Source organism: Cherax quadricarinatus, chromosome 36 (assembly GCF_038502225.1).
Source record: "Cherax quadricarinatus isolate ZL_2023a chromosome 36, ASM3850222v1, whole genome shotgun sequence".
NCBI classification, from domain to species: domain Eukaryota; kingdom Metazoa; phylum Arthropoda; class Malacostraca; order Decapoda; family Parastacidae; genus Cherax; species Cherax quadricarinatus.
In genome coordinates, this window is record NC_091327.1 from 10,523,745 (window position 1) to 10,541,188 (window position 17,444).

A 17,444-nucleotide genomic window follows, 5' to 3' on the forward strand; every position below is an offset into this window, starting at 1 on the left:
AAAAGGAGATTCAGTAAATTTCTTAGATATTTTTGGGTTCTATCTGCACAAGTTGCTGGATGAGAGTTCTTGTTCTCAACATCTTGTACTTTTACAGTATTTCTAATTTGTACTGTACACAACGTGAAATCACAACAGCATTATGTATAAGAGATAAACTATCTCCTTTCTTCGACGTTGGCGGAATCAGTTGGGAAAATCATTTTTACTGAAGCCTGACAAAAGTTAAGCTCCGAATCCTAAAGGATTTTACTTCAACATTCACTACTTAAAAGAGGTTCGGCTAAAAGGCTCTTGTTTCAAGGAATTGGATCTACTTTCTTCCCTTCACTGGATCGAACCTGAATACCTCCCATTACCCCAGGTGCTGAATGACAGGCGTTTAGCGACCCCTTTAATAATAATAATAATAATAATAATAATAATAATAATAATAAACACTTCCTAAACCGCTTTAGGAGATCCTAGAACAGTGGTCAAAAGCGTCAACTTCTTGAGAGCGGGAGCTCAGAACTTTCGCCATTTCGAGCAACTCTGGGAAGACATGGATTCAGAACACGAAGCTCTCCTCCTTTACTCCAAAGTGTGCTGACTTTCCAAGAGTAATATTGTGAATTTAGTGTTTGAACTTCGATCACAACTTAACAATGTTCCTGGAAGTACAAAGTATGAAAAAAGTTGGGAATTTCTTTAATTATGAATTGTGTGAGATATGTTTTACATACTTTGTAGATATTTTTGAACATGTGAATAAGCTGAATTTCAAGTGAGCAGGCAAGGATACAACAAAGTTTTACTTCATTGATTGTCTTAATGCATATCTTGACCAGCTGGAGACTTGGCACAAATAAAAAAAAAGTCGGTGCAGGATTTGTTGTTCACAGGGATAACGCAACACTGTCGATCATAGGTGATTTCAGCCACAAAGTGGAAGAACTGAGGTCCACATAAAGCTTGAAGCTGTTCAAGAGTTACGTTATTAACTTTGATCTTGGAAGAGATAAAGTTAATCAGATACGTTGTGATGAATGGTTTGAAAAACCGACAAGTTGAAGATTGAGACACTTATGCAGCATATGGGAATCTTTATTCAGGAAACGTTTCGCCACACAGTGGCTTCATCAGTCCAATACAAAGAGGAAGGCGTAAGGAGAGGAGGAGTATGAGGTAATCAGTCCCTCAGCCTGGAGTCGATGTGTTCAGTCCATCAATCTTGTAGAATGTACAGCATAGGGCCGTAGACGTGACTTATATACTGTAGTGAGGTGAGGTGAAGCAGGCGGAGGCGGGGTCATAGTGGTACCATCCACTAGTCGAAGTAGGTCTTCGTCCAAAGGTTGAACAAGCGTTGAAGAATTCTTTATAACAAGATCCCATGATGCTGCAGTGTCTGACAGTTGTGATGAATGGTTTGAAAAACCGTCAACTGTCAGACACTGTCACTACACTGTACACCGTGTATGTCAGGTCCATACTGGAGTATGTAGCGCCAGAATGGAACCCATAACTTGTCAAACCTTCAAGAAATTGGAGAAAGTGTCAAAATTTTCAACAAGACTAGTCCCGGAACTAAGGGGCACGTCCTATGAGGAGAGATTAGAGAACCTAACCTGACGATACTGAAGGACAGGAGGGATAGAGGTGGGACATGATAACGATGTAATAAATACCGAGACGAATTAACAAGATGAACTGGGCCAGACTGTTTGAAAGATGGGGCACAACTGAATGTTAAAGATTCGTATGAGACATAGAGATGTTAGGAAGTATTTTTTCAGCCTTCGAGTTGTCAGGAAGTTGAACAATCTGGATAGTGATATGTTGGAGGAAGGATCTATACATAGCTTTAAGAAGAGGTTTGATAAAGCTCATGGATCAGGGAGAGAGTGGATCTAGTAGCGAATCGTTACTAGCTACTCGACCCCTGCCACCACATAGATGAGCGCACGCGCCCACACACGCACACATACAGGCAGGATCCAGAGTCACAGAGGGTGAGGCAATGGGAGGAAGAAAGGGCAAAATCAGTGTTTATCCATGGGCTTCAGGAGAGAGAGGAAAGGACACACACTGAAAGGCAGCAGGAAGAAAGAAAGGAGATTGAGAAAATCATCACGGAAATAGGTGAAGAGATGGACGAGATTGTAAATTTTCAGAGAATAGGGGGGTACTCGAAGGGGAGAAACCGACCAATCAAGCTGATTCTCAGGACGGAAACAGTGGAGAACAGGATCCTCCAAGAGAAACCACGATTGAAATACTCGGAAGAGTACAAGAGGGTGTTCCTAGACAGAGACAGAACAAAATCAGAACGACAGCAGCTGAGGGAGAGGACAAAAAAGCGAAAGGAGCTAGGAAAAGAGACAAGGATGGAACCAGCAGAGGTCAGTCAGAGCAGAACAGAACAGCAAGGGCAAGCACACACACAACTATTCTCAGAACCATACAACCTATCACACCATCCCAACACACACTACAATCCATACCCACAGCCTCCACCCAACACCGAGCTATAGAATCCCACAGTATGCCACCAGGTCTCCCACCCTCACAGGCCCCCCAAACCACAGTGTTGGAAAGGAAACTGAAGGTATGGTACACAAACGCTGATGGAATAACAAATAAGTGGGAGGAGTGGCATGAAAGAGTCAAAGAAGCATCACCGGACATCATAGCTCTCACAGAAACCAAGCTTACAGGTATGATAACAGATGCCATCTTTCCAACGGGATACCAAATCCTGAGGAAAGACAGAGGGAACAGGGGGGGTGGAGGAGTGGCGTTGCTGATCAAAAATCGCTGGAATTTTGATGAGCTGGAGAGAGGAGACAGCGGAGAAGAAAGTGATTACATAGCGGGAACACTTCACTCTGGAGGTCCCAAGGTGGTAATAGCAGTGATGTATAACCCACCACAGAACAGCAGGAGGCCAAGGCAAGAGTACGACGAGAGCAATAGAGCGATGGTTGACACACTGGCTAGAGTGGCCAGAAGAGCTCATGCATGCAGGGCAAAGCTCCTGATCATGGGTGACTTTAACCACAAGGAGATCGATTGGGAGAACTTGGACCCACATGGGGGCCAAGATACATGGAGGGCTAAGATGATGGAGGTGGTACTGGAAAACTTCATGTGCCAACACGTAAGGGACACTACAAGAGAGAGAGGAGAGGAACCAGCAAGGCTGGACTTAGTATTCACCTTGAGTAGTGCAGATATCGAGGACATCACATATGAAAGACCCCTTGGGGCCAGTGACCATGTGGTTTTAAGCTTGGAATACACAGTAGAGCTACAAGTGGAGGGAGAAGCAGGAAGGCCAGGACGAATGAAGCCAAACTACAAGAATGGGGACTACACAGGAATGAGGAACTACCTGAACGGGGTTCAGTGGGACAGAGAACTGGCAGGGAAGCCAGTTAATGAGATGATGGAATATGTAGCAACAAAATGCAAGGAGGCTGAGGAGAGGTTTGTACCCAAGGGTAACAGGAATAATGAAAAAGCCAGGATGAGCCCATGGTTTACCCAAAGGTGCAGGGAGGCAAAAACCAAGTGTGCTAGGGAATGGAAGAAATATAGAAGGCAAAGGACCCAGGAGAATAAGGAGAACAGTCGTAGAGCCAGAAACGAATATGCACAGATAAGAAGGGAGGCCCAAAGACAATATGAAAATGACATAGCAGCGAAAGCCAAATCTGACCCGAAACTGTTGTACAGCCACATCAGGAGGAAAACAACAGTCAAGGACCAGGTAATCAGGCTAAGGAAGGAAGGAGGAGAGACAAGAAATGACCGTGAAGTATGTGAAGAACTCAACAAGAGATTCAAAGAAGTGTTCACAGAGGAGACAGAAGGGACTCCAGAAAGACGGAGAGGTGGGGCACACCACCAAGTGCTGGACACAGTGCACACAACCGAGGAAGAAGTGAAGAGGCTTCTGAGTGAGCTAGATACCTCAAAGGCAATGGGGCCAGATAACATCTCCCCATGGGTATTGAGAGAGGGAGCAGAGGCGCTATGTGTACCCCTAACAACAATATTCAATACATCTATCGAAACAGGGAGATTGCCTGAGGCATGGAAGACAGCAAATGTAGTCCCAATCTTTAAAAAAGGAGACAGACATGAAGCATTAAACTACAGACCAGTGTCACTGACATGTATAGTATGCAAAATCATGGAGAAGATTATCAGGAGAAGAGTGGTGGAACACCTAGAAAGGAACGATCTCATCAACAGCAGCCAACATGGTTTCAGGGACGGGAAATCCTGTGTCACAAACCTACTGGAGTTCTATGACATGGTGACAGCAGTAAGACAAGAGAGAGAGGGGTGGGTGGATTGCATTTTCTTGACACAGTTCCACACAAGAGATTGGTGCAAAAACTGGAGGACCAAGCAGGGATAACAGGGAAGGCACTACAATGGATCAGGGAATACTTGTCAGGAAGACAGCAGCGAGTCATGGTACGTGGCGAGGTGTCAGAGTGGGCACCTGTGACCAGCGGGGTCCCGCAGGGGTCAGTCCTAGGACCAGTGCTGTTTCTGGTATTTGTGAACGACATGACGGAAGGAATAGACTCTGAGGTGTCCCTGTTTGCAGATGACGTGAAGTTGATGAGAAGAATTCACTCGATCGAAGACCATGCAGAACTACAAAGGGATCTGGACAGGCTGCAGACCTGGTCCAGCAATTGGCTCCTGGAGTTCAATCCCACCAAGTGCAAAGTCATGAAGATTGGGGAAGGGCAAAGAAGGCCGCAGACGGAGTACAGTCTAGGGGGTCAGAGACTACAAACCTCACTCAAGGAAAAAGATCTTGGGGTGAGTATAACACCAGGCACATCTCCTGAAGCGCACATCAACCAAATAACTGCTGCAGCATATGGGCGCCTAGCAAACCTCAGAACAGCATTCCGACATCTTAATAAGGAATCATTCAGGACCCTGTACACCGTGTACGTTAGGCCCATATTGGAGTATGCGGCACCAGTTTGGAACCCACACCTAGCCAAGCACGTGAAGAAACTAGAGAAAGTGCAAAGGTTTGCAACAAGACTAGTCCCAGAGCTAAGAGGTATGTCCTACGAGGAGAGGTTAAGGGAAATCAACCTGACGACACTGGAGGACAGGAGAGATAGGGGGGACATGATAACGACATACAAAATACTGAGAGGAATTGACAAGGTGGACAAAGACAGGATGTTCCAGAGATTGAACACAATAACAAGGGGACACAGTTGGAAGCTGAAGACACAGATGAATCACAGGGATGTTAGGAAGTATTTCTTCAGCCACAGAGTAGTCAGTAAGTGGAATAGTTTAGGAAGCGATGTAGTGGAGGCAGGATCTATACATAGCTTTAAGCAGAGGTATGATAAAGCTCACGGCTCAGGGAGAGTGACCTAGTAGCGATCAGTGAAGAGGCGGGGCCAGGAGCTCGGACTCGACCCCCGCAACCTCAACTAGGTGAGTACAACTAGGTGAGTACACACAGACACACACACACACACCACCTACAGTTAGAGCTGAAGTACAATACTAAACCATCAATTAATTAGGTAAAAATGTCAATATTTAAACGTTACTGATGATCTACGAACAATACTGCAACGAACACTACTGCAACTACCAATGTTGCAGGTGCGGACTAACTGCTCCATGGTTTCCTTTGTGACTTTCGTTATCCAAGTACCTATATCTCACTACCCAAGCTGACTGAAGATGAGATAGATAAGTTTTTAAACAGCTGACCAACAGCGAAATCAATGCGACCATTTAAGTTTGTTCTGCAAACTTCTCTGGAGACATACATAGAATTCATTCCTGTATAAATATAATAAATCACCACCTACAAGGAATATATTAAAGAATCTGTGAAAATGACTTGCTCTACAAGGACCTTCAAATTCATCTCTTGGAATATAGAAGTGTAAGGAAAAGTCTGTACGAGTTTGTGCTCTTTGATAAGGCTGAGGAAGTAGACATTTTATGTCTACAAGAACTACGAAAATCCCTTCTGCAAAGTATAATTGATGATATACGTATTCTGGCTTTCAAACATATCTACGTTCACTGTAAGACCTTACAGTTTACCACGTCATCTAATATACAGGAAGTTTCACTCATATGAGACCCCTAGTTGGTACTCCCGTAGTTGCAACCGTTTTGTTTTGTATATTCTGTTTGTAGTAAGCAATAATTCGAGTAGGACGTCCCGAGTTAACTGCAGACATAATATGCAAACAAGACGGTTGCAGACAAGACTGAACAAACTCGGGGCTTCCGAGATATTTGTGACTTCTGAAAACTGTCACTTTTCATTTTGTCACATCTCGCATTAACATTACATGCAATCGTGTCATTACGATTTTGCGAGTCATTACATAGGTTATATACAGGGTGAAACACCCTGTATATAACCTATGTAATGTTAATGCGAGAAGTGACAAAATAGAAAGGGGCAATTTTCCAGAAGTCACAAATATATCGGAAATTATCATAATTAAGGTAGTTTGTTGCGCGGCATGGGAGTTTAGGAGATAGCAAATCTAATAGAAATGAAAGATAAAGAAAACGTGTCGTTCTACCTCACCCCATCGAACATCACCCACCATAAGGGCGGCAGACGTCACTATGTCACAGGATATGAACTCGTTAACACTGATGTTTGTGGATCATTTGTTTGTGGATCATTTCAGCTATACAAGGAAAATTATTGATCCAATAACTGAGCAGTTAAAGCAGATCATGACTAACAACTACCACGACAAATAATTCGAGAAGAAAATACTTTCAAGTATTGAGGCAAAGTAATATATTTCAAAAAATATATTGCAGTAACTAATTATGTGCATGACACTTTGGCCCCGCCAGCTCAGCTGGTTCACTACATCGCTAAATATGAACAATCTGATTACTGAAGCTGAGGGTAAAGGAAAATTTTGTGAAATATGGCCATCATAAAATGTTTTTGATAAATATCATTGAGGAAGCAGTATTTCACCGTGAAATCTTTTCAATATTTACTTTTACTTTTCCATGCGTGAGCGTGTTACATAGGACGAGTGGAGACAAATGGTTTTTAGGACTTGACGTGCTGTTAGAGTGTGAGCAAGCTAACATTTATGAAGGGATTCAGGGAAACCTGCGAGCCGGACTTGAGTGCTGGAGGTGGGAAGTACAGTGTCTGCTCACTGAAGGAGGAGTGTTGATAACTTGCAGTTTTACAACTGTAGTGTCGACACGCCTCTGGCAACACAGTGATGAAGTGAATGATAATGAAAATGCTTCTTCTTTTCCGGGTCACCTTCCTTGGTGAGAAAAAGCAGATGTGTTAAAATATTAACTTTTAACAAGTGAGTCTTGGAATCTCCCAAGAAATCTCGTAGGAAGTGAAGTAGGGAATGGTTCATATATTCTTCTACTGCACATAGTATACGACATACCACACATGGGGTTCGACATATCTTACAATGTATGACATACTACACACTGTATGTGAAATACCTCACAGTGAAGTATTGTTCCCTGTGAACTATTGTTCACTGTGAACTATTGTTCACTGTGAACTATTGTTCACTGTGAACTATTGTTCACTATGAACTATTGTTCACTGTGAACTATTGTTCACTATGAACTATTGTTCCCTGTGAACTATTGTTCACTGTGAACTATTGTTCACTGTGAACTATTGTTCACTGTGAACTATTGTTCACTGTGAACTATTGTTCACTGTGAACTATTGTTCACTGTGAACTATTGTTCACTGTGAACTATTGTTCACTGTGAACTATCGTTCACTGTGAACTATTGTTCACTGTGAACTATTGTTCACTGTGAACTATCGTTCACTGTGAGGTATTTCAGGTCATGCCCATACTATTCAAGATAGCAGACATGTTGTTATCTGGAACAGTGTACTCATGACCCTTCTTTGAGTCTGAGTTACCTTTTGTCCTGTAGGACAAAAAAAAAAATCATTACAGTTGGCGCATATAATACGTACAACATACCATTTTATTTTTTACTGGGAACTGCACAAAACGCTCGTTTTTGCGCCACAGTACAGTGACAGATGGATACATAATCTGTGTTGGATTGGTATTAACAAAGGGAGACACATTAGGTCAGAGAAGTGCACTTACGTAAGTTGTGTTAATGAGAGTTAAGTATCAATATTTTATTGCTTCGCAGATTTGGTTAGTCTTCCCTGACCTTTTTGACACAGCATACTAGTTCGTCAGACACCGTCCTGCCACACTTAACTAAAACTTCTGAGGGGTACTCTAAAATGATCTGGTTGCTGATTACTCAGATTTTCCTACTAAAATATTCCAGAGCTTCTTCTGCATTTACTGACAAAGAATATGACTGTTTAATCATCTGTTCCTTCTCATACTTAGATTTAAAAAATCATTAAAGGTTTACCTAAAAATTTACTTGTTAACTTTATGGCTGCATTAAACAATATACTGCGTATGGGTAACCCCAGTTATTCTAACAAGTATCACTGGATCAGGATATTTTCTCTGATTCATTTGCATATGTCTGAGTTCCCTCCTGACCGTGCGACGCCAGACCTCAATTTGTTAAAGAAAAAGGAGTCATGCGACAGCGTTCATGTGAAGTTTAGTTATATTTTTGGAGACTGTGATAACTGAAGGAATGTAGTGGACACTATCATGGTGCTTATGATGGTTATGGCCTCCCCAGTTCTTATCAAGGATAACCTGACTCAAGGAACAAGGTGAAGAATATTTGTGAATAGGAATAATTGATTTCTGGTGGTGAATTAACAGGACTAAATAAAAATCCTGGCCCGTGATGGTCTGGCTCCTGACACAACTGATCCATGGAGTGATTGTTGACACAAGTGATCCGTGGTAATGGAGTGGCTCTTGACACAACTGGTTTGTGGTGATGGAACGGCTCTTGACATAACTGGTCTGTGATGATGGAACGGCTCTTGACATAACTGGTCTGTGATGATGGAACGGCTCTTGACATAACTGGTCTGTGATGATGGAACGGCTCTTGACATAACTGGTCTGTGATGATGGAACGGCTCTTGACACAACTGGTCTGTGATGATGGAACGGCTCTTGACACAACTTGTATCATATGGTAGTGTCATGTAACAAACCGGGAACCACTGCTTATCTTATATTTAATTTGTATGAAAGAATTAAATATATAGTTAAATTATATATCTGCAATAAAGGAAGTTACCATATATGTCGGGAATAGTGTAATAATGATGAGTTGATTATACTGTAACTTTGTCAGCACGGGGAGTGTATATGTTAACAAAGTAATTGTGTCAAGAATAATTATATCATTTCCATTTTCCATGTCACTAAATACTAAGGGGAAGAGGAGAATAAATACCACCTAGTATAGATGTAGACTTTTTTTTATATAACTAGACAAGTAATGGTTATAGAGATATTAAGATATTGTTTTCATTATTTAACTGGATAGCTACATTTAATCTGGTACTATTCCCCTTTTATCTGTTGCAGACCAGAGACTCAATTTACCTCCCAAACTGAGCAAAATGTTTCCCTTAATTGACGGAAAGCCTTCATCAAAATTACACAAGTCCTTCACCTGCCTTTAAAGACTTTATAGGACCTCGGTACTGCGTCAGACATAAACCCGTAGAGTACAGCCTATCACCAGGATACGTCGAACACACTACACTCGACGCCATCCTCAGTGTCTGTGTCAGTGTCTCTCATCTGCATTCTTTTCCCCTCTCCCCATCCATTTACAGCTCCTTTGTCAGTCTATTACATCTACCTGGATCTTTAACAAAAAGAGAACAGTAATTAGGATTTAAAATTCTACTCTTTTTAACAGCATCAGAACATTTATAGTTTCGAAAGTATGTAAATTAGCTCTTAATATATAAATATTAATGTCAACAGTTAATATGACAAGTCAGCTACTCTTACATATCGAACATAACATACATTTTCCTATTTTTTCTTTAGACCAAGTTAATTTTAATTTAATTTTAAGTTAATTTTACCCGGTGACATCACACATCACAAGGATGTGTGATGTCACAGTGGTTGTTTAATATATTTAAAGATGGGGTTGTAAGAGAAGTAAATGCGAGGGTCTTGGCAAGAGGCGTGGAGTTAAAAGATAAAGAATCACACATAAAGTGGGAGTTGTCACAGTTGCTCTTTGCTGATGACACTGTGCTCTTGGGAGATTCTGAAGAGAAGTTACAGAGATTGGTGGATGAATTTGGTAGGGTGTGCAAAAGAAGAAAATTAAAAGTGAATACAGGAAAGAGTAAGGTTATGTGGATAACAAAAAGATTAGGTGATGAAAGATTGGATATCAGATTGGAGGGAAAGAGTGTAGAGGAGGTGAATGTATTCAGATATTTGGGAGTGGACGTATCAGCGGATGGGTCTATGAAAGATGAGGTGAATCATAGAATTGATGAGGGGAAAAGGGTGAGTGGTGCACTTAGGAGTCTGTGGAGACAAAGAACTTTGTCCTTGGAGGCAAAGAGGGGAATGTATGAGAGTATAGTTTTACCAACGCTCTTATATGGGTGTGAAGCATGGGTGATGAATGTTGCAGCGAGGAGAATTCTGGAGGCAGTGGAGATGTCATGTCTGAGGGCAATGTGTGGTGTGAATATAATGCAGAGAATAAGTAGTTTGGAAGTTAGGAGGAGGTGCGGGATTGCCAAAACTGTTGTCCAGAGGGCTGAGGAAGGGTTGTTGAGGTGGTTCGGACATGTAGAGAGAATGGAGCGAAACAGAGTGACTTCAAGAGTGTATCAGTCTGTAGTGGAAGGAAGGCGGGGTAGGGGTAGGCCTAGGAAAGGTTGGAGGGAGGGGGTGAAGGAGGTTTTGTGTGCGATGGGCTTGGACTTCCAGCAGGCATGCGTGAGCGTGTTTGATAGGAGTGAATGGAGACAAATGGTTTTTAATACTTGACGTGCTGTTGGAGTGTGAGCAAAGTAACATTTATGAAGGGGTTCAGGGAAACCGGCAGGCCGGACTTGAGTCCTGGAGATGGGAAGTACAGTGCCTGCACTCTGAAGGAGGGGTGTTAACGTTGCAGTTTAAAAACTGTAGTGTAAAGCACCCTTCTGGCAAGACAGTGATGGAGTGAATGATGGTGAAAGTTTTTCTTTTTCGGGCCACCCTGCCTTGGTGGGAATCGGCCAGTGTGATAATAAATAAATAAATAATTCTTGAACAATCAGGAAAGTCTTAGTGTCTTTAGAATTTTCCCATAAGAATATTAATAAAAAGACATTACTGGAAGAGTTACTTCACTCTCTTAACCCTTGTCAGACTTCTGTTTGAACCATGAACTTTTTAACTTGCAATAAAAAAACATCATACAATTATTTAAAACTTAATAAAACAGTTTTGAGAAATGTAAACGATTTTTTTTTAAGGAAAATTGGATACCGGAGCAGTGTATTCCTCCACTTAGTTCTACATGATAGTTATACGGAGTAAACAAAAGCTAAGCCATTATGCAAGACATAGTTCATAAATAGTGTTGAACTTTATCAACCTGAGCTTTGAGGCTTAAGTAGTGCAAGGAGGTATTGTTAACTATGGGGTCTTCAAAGGTATCGTTCCAGCATAGTTGAAGTTTATATAACTAGGGAACTGTCGCCTTTCAGAAATCTGTCAGTTCAGGCTGACAAAGTTCAACACTAGGTATGAACCGTATCCTATATAATTTTATGGAAAATGTGAACAGTTTTTGTTCACTGCGTATAATTGTCACATAGAACTGAGTGGCAGCGTGGCAAACTCCTGTTAAAAGTAAATACTGAAAATATTTTTTCGGTGAAATACTTCTTCCTAAATGATATTTATCAAAAATATTTTATGATGTCCATATTTCAAAAGATTTTCTTTTAACCTCATCTTCAGTAATCAGAAACTACTACTGAGGATGGTCAAAATTCCCAGGCAGCGCTCTAGTCCACTCGGCCACACTAATGCCACATAGACTGGGCAGCCTGGTTCGCAAGCCATGTCTCTCGTGCATTGATATAAAAATTGCTTGAGAGGTCAGAACATACAGGAGAAGATTGAAATAGCTTAATCCATGCTTGAGGCTGACTGACGTACCCAGGCTGGGAAAGAAACATGGCTTGTGAATTAGGCTGGTTAGTCTATGTGGCATTTGTGTGGCCGAGTGGACTAGAGCGCTACCTGGGGATATTGACCGTCTCCAGTAGTAGTTTCGAATCCTGCCGACTGCGATCTTTCTTTGTATATACCCGCTTGTTTCTGCGTGTTGCATTGATTGTATATATATATTATTATTATTATTACGTAGTGCGTTGGTGAATATTGTATAAAATACGTTCGATATATAATGTCATTTTCTGTGAATAGTTCTGAAACCAGACGCGTATTATTCCTGGTCAGGGTGGCCGGGAGAGGAGACTGAGGTGTGTGTATGTGTGTGTGTGTGTGTGTGCGTGTGCAGTACGTTAAGCGAAGCACCTGCAGCAAGATGTCCTAAGACGTCACGGTTTGTTTTTTGTATGGATGGTGTTTTTTTTATAAGTTTATACAATAGGTTATTTTATTGTTTTAAGTGTTCTCATGTTTACCTGTAAGGCCCTAGTGTACAGAGACCTGTTTAATATTTGGGAGAGTACTCGTATGGTGTTTTTTGCCTGCTGGCAGACACACCGGCAGAAGAAGGGGGAAAGGGGTGGTCATGGAGCCTCCCTGTTTATAAATGTTGCTTTACTCACTAGCAGCAGTGTGCTAGTGAGATAATGTGAGTACTGGAGTGTGGTGATGTTGGGATGCAGTAGAATAAGTTGTATGTTGTGTACTATTAATATATTTTTATATAGGTGAGTTTGTGTGTCCTTCCTCATAATACATTGACCTTTTAAATTTATGATTCATAATTTGTATGAAGGTATATGCTGGCTCTGGAGTGGTATCTTTTTCTCTGTTAAATAATATAAATGCCCCTAGACTAAGCAGATCATTTACCTTTTAGGTCATATATGTATGGAGAGAGAGAGAGAGGGGTGGGGCGAGTATCTTAAAAAGAAATCCTCTCAACAGAGAAATACATCAAAACAGAATATTGTTAACTAGATCCTTCACATGATTCCCTTTAACATATTTCATTTTTAAACATATGCATAAATATCTTGTGCTATTTTTTCCACCAAAAATTTACTGTTGTCAGCAGGCAATTTCCTTGTGAGCCAACGCCCTTTTCCTCCACTCCCCTCCTTCCGTACCAACGCACCCCACTATTATTTGGGCTCCCCTCCCCTGTGTGCGTGTCACTGCTGTCACTAAGTGAAGATGTATTTTTCTAAATTTTATGTAAAAGGCTTCGGAGGAGACAATATATTCAGCAAATTTGTGTTAGTCTAGAGTGAAAAAAAATAAGATATAAGCTTTGGTTGATGTTATCACTCCACATGCGTCTCTTAAAGAACTGATTATCGGGTAGACGAGTTCGATTGGTGGTATTTATAATACTTTAGAGTGCCCTTCTTTTCGAGGTATTGCGAGCTAATCATGTGTGCAAATGAGTTTAATTGTTTTACCCGGATAAACATTGTGATACTAGTGCTAAAGCAAGTATTTATTAATTGATCATACGTTAAGTGCAATACCGAGAGAGAGAATTCTACGAATATTAATTTTGAGTCTTGAGTGTTACGAATAGCTCACAAAAACTATGTAATGCATTGTGTGAGCATCAGTTATACTTCCAACAGGTGAATATCACGAATAAGCTCCGGATTACCACCGTCAACATTATAGGTAACCTGTAGCTGAGGCTATGTTAGGATACGATGCGAAGGTTAAAGTTTCCTCTGTAAATAGCATTTGAACCGGATGCATTTAAAAAAAACAAGTTAACATCTTACTAAAAAGTAATTGCCGTTAATTTTTATTTATTATGTAATAAACAGAATACGGAGCTATTTTAATATTTATAGTGAAACAATATATGTCGAAAATTCATCCAGCTATTGGTTTGAAAAAAATCTTTTCATGTTTTCCAAAGACCAACCCTGGGAACCTTTTAACAAAACTCAATGGATTCTTTTTACACAATGTTTAGAAATTTTATGCACTAACCTTTAGGCGTTTGTTATATATATTGAAGCCAATATTTTACATATGTATAACTTCGATGCCTAAACTTTCTTCTTATACCTACGGTTAAGTTTGGCTAGAAGAGTATAACATCCATCCCACCTGTGTAATCATCTCTGAAATCAGATTCGCAATTTGTTATTTGTTTTTTAAGTGTATTGAATCTTTTTGCACTAACAACAAAAATCTATTCATCTAGCTGCAGTAATATTATAAATTTCTAGTTTTATTACCCAAGGACTAGGTTTTATTTAAAACATATATATCAGCAATTAATCATTAAATCGACATTTTTTGTGTGTGGAACGTTGCCACTCGTCCTAAGGATGAGTTGCATATAAAGGGCTAAGAAATTAATGTACTTTAATTACCTGTGGACTTTCCAAGTTCCTGGATTCGTTTTCTTATCGAAGTTTGAGTCTTGACAAATGTAACCTGCGAAAGAGACCTTAGAACCATTTTGATCTGTTACTAACTTCAATCACTTAAGTCTCTCTTCAATAAGTGTACATGTATACATTAACTATTTCGACAATAAATGGTCAAGCAAATGTCTGTTAAGTGCAAATGTCTCTCACTGGCCCTTTCGGTGGCTAATCGCCCTGAGATTACTAAATACACACTCACTGCCAATGAAACAATGTTGATTCATTATTCTCTTATTATTCCTATAACGTCAATATTTTTTAAAGTATATGTTTAGCACTTTAATATTTCTCACTCCAGTCAGTTATTGTAGACTGTAGAGTGTAGATTTGGGACCAGTCCCCCCGTTTACACATCTGGTGTCTCTTATGCGCTCCAAAGAGTACACGACAAGTACTTTAAAGTATTCCCGATAGTTTAAATACTTTAATGGTTCAATATAGGCAGTAAAAGATCTTTGAACTCTTTCCAGTTTTTAGCAGTTTTCCTGACTTAAGCAGAAGCGTGAGCACAAAGTATGAGCGTTGAAGACGGGATAGGCGAAAAATAGTTTCGGAGACGAGTGTCCACGAGCGCCTAGCTGCTTAACCTAGCAGCTGGGCGCTCGTGGGACATATTGGAGAAACAGGAGGAGCAGACTCTGTTGCAACGGTTTTGTGGTAGTTAGAGGTCTAGAGACTTGAAAAGCTTGCAGCAGGCTGGGTCGCAGGACAGGGTAGGCAGGGGAACATTAGAGGGCAGCTCACTGGGGGTATTATTTGATGTGACTGAGGAGGCAGGTTTGTAGAGGAGTCATTTTCAAATTTTTTGAAGCTGCTCCTAGTGAAGGTGAAACGTAGAGGCTTGATGAATTCGAGAACTTGGATAAGTGTGAAGTGAAGAGGTGGCTCGCAAGCAAACGTGACAGTACCAGCGGCATCGAGGCCTTTGTAGAGCTTAGCGCAGGTCATGGTGCCAGCGTTAGTTGGAGAAGTGTAGAAGGTAAGGTTTTCCCATGAGGGTGTACTGGAGTCATCAACATCTTCGGAAGTAGATTCAGAAGGCGAATCTACTATGGTGCTGGCAGGTGACTGTGGGCCAGCAGGAACTGTGGTGATGAACTTGGTGATGTATCAACAAGTTGGGAGGCGTAGGAGGTTGTGGTTGAGGTAGAATAAATAGCGGTGTTGGCTGTGGAAGCGGTTGTAGAAGTTTCATGAACATGCTTGGGCAGCAGGAGACAGGTCTGCAGGTGCAGTAAAGTTTACAAGGTTGGGAAGGATCTTGAGGATACCGGCTGAGGGTGTGGAGTCCGAGAAATTGAAGGGAGGCATGTTGATCAGACGGAACAGTTCGTTTGCTGCATTTGCAAGGTATGCATACACCATGCAGTATAGCACCTTGGAAGCAGCACCGTCAGGGAGTGGAGAGAGGGAGTTGCTGGGCGAAGGTGTCTGTAGAGTGGCGTGTAGAATCTTGGTGGTGTCGGCTTGTAGTTTGGTTATTGCAGCAGTGGGTGCAAATGTGCATTGGATAGAACCACCATTGACATTATTCATCTTATTCTGAAAGTTCTCTTTTTCCACCCTGTCATGTTTCTGCGGCATTTGTCCCATGTTCTCTGACGAGAGGTCATCTCTGAAATGGTCCTCCTGTATTTTGTATCCTGTGCTTATTTTTAATTCGTCACTATTGACATTCACGTTTTCCGTCGTCTAAAGATTTTGTTGATATATGCCTGAAATTGTCTATGTCTTCTACCGAGGCGACTTTTATATTATTTTTGGTATTGTCCACATGAGATGATGCGAAACTGTCGCTGTTATTTTATCGATTCTGCTAAGACGGTGAGAAAGAGTAGAAGTGTCTTTAGATATTGACTTTTTCTGTACCTAAACATGATTTCTTTTTGTTTACAACTGAATATCCATTTTTCTACTTCTCCTACTATACTTATTGACTTATGCCTATATTAGTCACATGCCTTGGTTAAGTCCGTGTCAGACTTGAAATAATTGTCATTGCAATTGAGACTGAATATAATCAATTACAATTAAAACACTGTAATTAAACTTTTAGATTAAAAAGTAATTGTAACTATAATTGACTACTGTCAAGCTTATACCTGCTTGAATTACAAATAAAACTTGATGCAATATAATGGGCTAATGACACAATGAAAGTTAACATCAAATTATACATAACTGCACATTCTAGTGTGATTCTCGTTGTTTGGGTCAAATTTAAAGAACAGTAACACAAGAGGATTGTGTTCCATTCAAAAGCATTCTCAGCCACTGAAGGGATTCTCATCCAATGATGCCACATCTAAGTAACCAAGCAAATGATGGGTTACACAGATACTTCAGCACCGTCTGAGAGAATATTTAGCACAGCACGTTTTTATACTACCAGCAGAGAGCGGCTAGAAAATGCAACTTTCCTCGAACTTTTGATTAAGTGCAACCGAAAAATTTATGAGTAGCTTCCATGCTTGAATATTAATGAACTGAAATATGCGAACATGAATACAATATATGTAAGTTTTATGCACTATTGAATTCAATATATTTTCGTTATTTTCCGCACTGTGTAATTGTAGTGAATGAAAAAAAATATAAACAAGTTAATCAAAGCTTGTTCAGTTATATGTGATCTCCGTGTGTTATGTGCATGATCTCCGTGTGTTATGTGCATGATCTCCGTGTGTTATGTGCATGATCTCCGTGTGTTATGTGCATGATCTCCGTGTGTTATGTGCATGATCTCCGTGTGTTATGTGCATGATCACCGTGTGTTATGTGCATGATCTCCGTGTGTTATGTGCATGATCTCCGTGTGTTATGTGTATGATCTCCGTGTGTTATGTGCATGATCTCCTTGTGTTAT